This window comes from Bos mutus, unplaced genomic scaffold (assembly GCF_027580195.1).
Source record: "Bos mutus isolate GX-2022 unplaced genomic scaffold, NWIPB_WYAK_1.1 CTG216, whole genome shotgun sequence".
Taxonomy (NCBI): Eukaryota; Metazoa; Chordata; class Mammalia; order Artiodactyla; family Bovidae; genus Bos; species Bos mutus.
In genome coordinates, this window is record NW_027219617.1 from 59,211 (window position 1) to 63,946 (window position 4,736).

General features: G+C 32.3%; 1 pseudogene; it reads left to right on the forward strand.

Moving 5' to 3' along the window:
- The first annotated feature begins 885 nt into the window (after nucleotides 1-885).
- Nucleotides 886-1,799, forward strand: LOC102284003 (olfactory receptor 4A47-like; annotated as a pseudogene).
- The last annotated feature ends 2,937 nt before the right edge of the window (nucleotides 1,800-4,736 follow it).

Sequence of the window (4,736 nt, forward strand, 5' to 3'; positions counted from 1 at the left end):
TTTTTACTGTTGAGCCAATTGGGGAAGCACAGTATTCCATAGATATCAGGAAATAATATAATAGAAAAAAAGGAATGAATAACAAGATGTATTTTATTTATTTATTTATTTATTTTGGTGAGCAATTACATTGAAGATGGTGCAATTTAACGATATGGGGAACACCTTTTATATTGTGGAAATTTTTATTTTATTTTTTGTTATATGTACTGAATTGATATCCAACTATAGATGTCTAAAAGTGGAGGTGTTGTTTATGTTAAAGTGAGGGTAGAGATAAAATAGACAAAATTGAACTGACTCGCTATTCATTGATCAGGAGAAGGAGGAATCTTTCCCTTGACACTCTAAGAAAGAAATTCCAGGCCGTTCTGAGACAATACAGGGCAGTGACCTTCTATTCTTAGTTTGATTTACTAACAGGGAGTATGTTAGTCTAAGTGGATCTAAAGTGCTACACTTTTATGACATTATAAATGATATGCATTTTCCTGGAATTTCCATCCTATTTTTTCCTGTACTTTCCTTTTTTCTTTAAAATTCAGCTAAATCATTGCTTCTTCTGGGAAGCCTTCTCTGATTTTAGTCTGATTAATATATTCCTACTCTGTGATATTTAGCATTATGTGAATATCCTTCTCATGGCACCTATTTGTTGGTCTGGAATTTTCTGATCCTTCATTTTGTGTGATATCACTGAGGGAAGGGAACTGTGACTTTTGCAACTTGGGTATATTTCTATGAACTACTGGACAAAAATCAATCTGTCTGCACATTTTTTAATTGAATGGACAAATAGAAAACTTATGGTGAATTTAAATGTGTCCCCCTTGTTTTCTAGGTAAGCTGCTTCTAATATGTGAGGTCAGCTATTGTCCAGACTAGATGGAACCAAGGAACAATGTAACTTATTTTACCTCCCGGGCCTCACAAGGAACTCAAAGGAGCAGAAAGTCCTTTTCTGTTATATTCTTGCTGTTCTACATTTTGACTGTGGTGGGCAACCTGTTCATTGTTTTGATATGATGGTCAGTAGGACACTGAATTCTCTGATGTACTTTTTCCTTACTTTCTTATCAATTATGGATGTAGATTATTCCTCTCCTATTGTGCCCAGATTAATTTCAGACTTGTTATTTGCGGAAAATACCATATCTTTTGAATCATGCATGATCCAGCTGTTCATAGAGCACTTTTTTGGTTGATCAGAGGTCTTCCTTCTGTTAACAATGGCCTATGACTGCTATGTGGCCCTCTGTAAGCCCTTGCATTTCTTGGTGATCATGAGGCAAAGGGTGTGTGTTGCGATTCTGGTGGTGTCCTGTGTTGGAGACTTTTTGCACTCAATTATTCAAATTAGCACTATTTCTGGGCTCCCATTCTGTTGCCCCAATATCATTGATCACTTTACGTGTGATAGGTACCCCTTATTGAAACTGGTCTGTACTGACACCTGTGTCATTGGCATCTTAGTTGTGGCTAATGGAGGACTGATCTGCAGTACTGTATTCTTACTCTTACTCATCTCCTATGGAGTCATCCTGCACTCTCTGAAGAACACGAGTCAGGAAGAGAGGCAGAAAGCACTACAGACCTGTGGTTCCCACATTACTGTGGCTGCCTGTTTCTTTGTCCCCTGTATTTTCATATATGTAAGACCTGCCACAACCTTCCATATTGACAAATCATTGACTGTGTTTTATACAATCAAAACCCCCATGTTAAAACCATTAATCCTAAGGAATTCTGAGATGACTAATGCTATGAATCAGCTCTGGAGAAAAACAAAATCAGATTAAGTATTAAATAAGTGCATTATTCATCAGGAAAGTAGTAATTTAGTATTAGGACCAATCTTCCACAATATAAAAATCTTCATAAATCTGATTCAAATTTTCTTTTAATTGCAAGCAATTAAGATAAATATAATTAAAGAATGAACTGCATGTCCATTCTACCAATGACAGTCTTCCCATTAGAATGTAAGCTGTATGATGGGTGGTTCATCATTGCATCTAGAATGGTGGAATTTATTGACAGTATGGAATCAATAAATAATATGGAATGAATAAATAATATGTTTTATAGAGTAAAGCTGCTTTTTAAATAGTTTCTGTGTTTACCTGTATTTTCTTATCATTGTTTTAAGTCAGAGTCTTGTCTTTAATCTTTGTTCTTCTTATTGTTCAATTTAAAATGTTGAAGGCCACAATTATATTATACATACTGTGTATATCATAATATACATATTAAACTATCTATTTATCAATTTTGTTTGCCTTAGTTATGAAATTTTAATGTAATATTTTAATTTTAAAATAAAAATTTGAAGTATGATATATAATAAGTAATATTAAAGTTGAACCCATGCAAAATGGAATAGTGCAGAATAAGGCCCTTATATATGTCATACCACAGCCTTCCAGTCCTTTCAGATGTTGTCACTGTATTCTTTTCTTAAATATCTTTGAGAAATAATATTTAAAATGCAAGCATGTTTTCATATGTGTGTGTGTGTGTCTTTGTGTAGAACTTTCAATTTTACTTAGCCTCCTGAAGATCTTTATATACTAACCTATAAAGATCTAACTCATTCTAGATTCATCATATTGCATAACTTTTATAAAGACTGAAATTTAGGTATCCAGGCCTCTTAAAGTTTTTCCCATATTTTTTATGATGTATAATGCTACAATGAAGTCTTTTTGAAAATTTTTAGGTCAGTCTAAGAAATGGAATTTTTTATTCATTTGGTACATGTATTTAAATGTTGATGTTCATAGTTATTGCCAAAATGCTATCCATGAGCTTGTACCAAATCCACACTCCCCTAGTTCTGAAAAATACATTTGAATACATTCTGAACAATCAGAGTTTGTTTGTGGTATCTGATATCTGAGTAAAGAAATTATATTTGTGGTATCTGATATCTGAGTAAAGAAATTATATTTCACTTATCTACTTTATTTATAAATATTCAAGTTAATTGAATTTGGGTATCTATTTAGGTGTTTAAATTGATCTATATTCCTTTTACATGAATTGCTTATTAGTGAATTTTTCATATTTTGATTGCTGATATTTTCCATATTGATTTTTATGACTTAATTACATATTATAGAAATTATCCCATTTATCATGTATGTAGAATTATTGAATTTCCAGATTGTGATTTGTTTTTGATGTACTTGTTCAGTGCAGAATATTTGGTCATGTAGAAATACTTTTACATTTACATAGATAAATCTATCAGTATTTCCTTTGGATTTTACACCTTGCTTAGAATTTTCCTATTTTGATGATGCTAAAATATTGTTCCTTATTTTTCAACATTTAATTCTTTGTCTTTTTGTTATTTCATATCTTTTAAAATCATCTATTTTGTTGTAAGAAGTAAAGTAGGCATTGAATGTGTGCTCAGTGGTTCACTGAGCACTTTTCATTTCAGACTTTTTGCAATCTCATGGACTGTACCTAGCCAGGATCCTCTGTCCATGGAATTTTCCAGACAAGAATACTAGAGTGGATTGCCATTTCCTACTCCAGGGGGTCTTCCCAGACCAGAGGTCAAACTTGAACCTGAATCTTCTGTGTCTCCTGCATTGGCAGGTGGACTCTTTAACATTGAACCACCTGGGAAGCCCCCTGGTGGATACTACTTTTTTTTTTTTTTTTTTAGGTTCTTTTGAATCTTTTATTTTGTATTGGGGTACAACAAATTAACAATGTTATGATAGTTTCAGCTGAATAGCCAAGATACTCAGCCATACATATACACGTATTATATTTTAACTATTTTTTGATGACCATTTTTGTACATGCATAATTATTTTTCTCCATGGCTTTGATATTCCAGTTTTATATTCCAAAAGATAGCATGTAGTTGAATCCAATTTAGGCCTCTATCATCATCCATTGATCTCTTTATTCTTGTGCCACGTATCATATGATGTAATTGCATTTAATTTAAAATACACTTTGATACCTGATAGGCCTAGGATTCCTTCATTATTATTCCTTATCAAAGTGACATCTACTCTTGCATATTTATATTTTAAAATTAAAATTCAATAAGCGAATCTAAGAAAAACTAAATTTAGTTAGTATTGTCCATGAGATTTGCTTTAAAAATTTTATATCTTTTCTTGGAGAACTGAGAATTCTTATCCACAAACTGGATATGTCTTTCTACTTGTTTTCTATAATGTTCATACAGATCTAGTATGTTTCCTTATAAATTTAGGTTTCTTGCTGATATTATAAATAGCATCTTTAATCATATTTTTGGAGTGTCTGTTATTTCAATACAGGAACTTTTTTGTTTTCCATTTTTACAGAGTATTATTATATAATTTCACAATGCATTGTTTGTCCTTTGAATCTACTTTCTGCAATTTTTTACCAAATGCATTCAGTTCTGTAGTGACTGTCACAATCAACATAGTCACAATCTGGGCATATATACTTTTAAAGTTTTCTGTGCAACAGACTGAAGGTCATAGGCCTTAATCACATACTGCACACTGAGACTGTAACTGTTCTGTGGAAAGATGGCCCCCATACAGTTTATGTTTTCTAAAAGTCCTAATTTATGTCTAACTTTGTTATTAGTCTTCACAGTCCTGTGGGCCGTCACTTCTATTTTACAAATTTTAAACAAAAACAGACTCAGGTAACTTGTCCAAGATGCTCCTAGTGTAACCAGGATTTAAATGTTCAGCCCATTTGATTTTAAC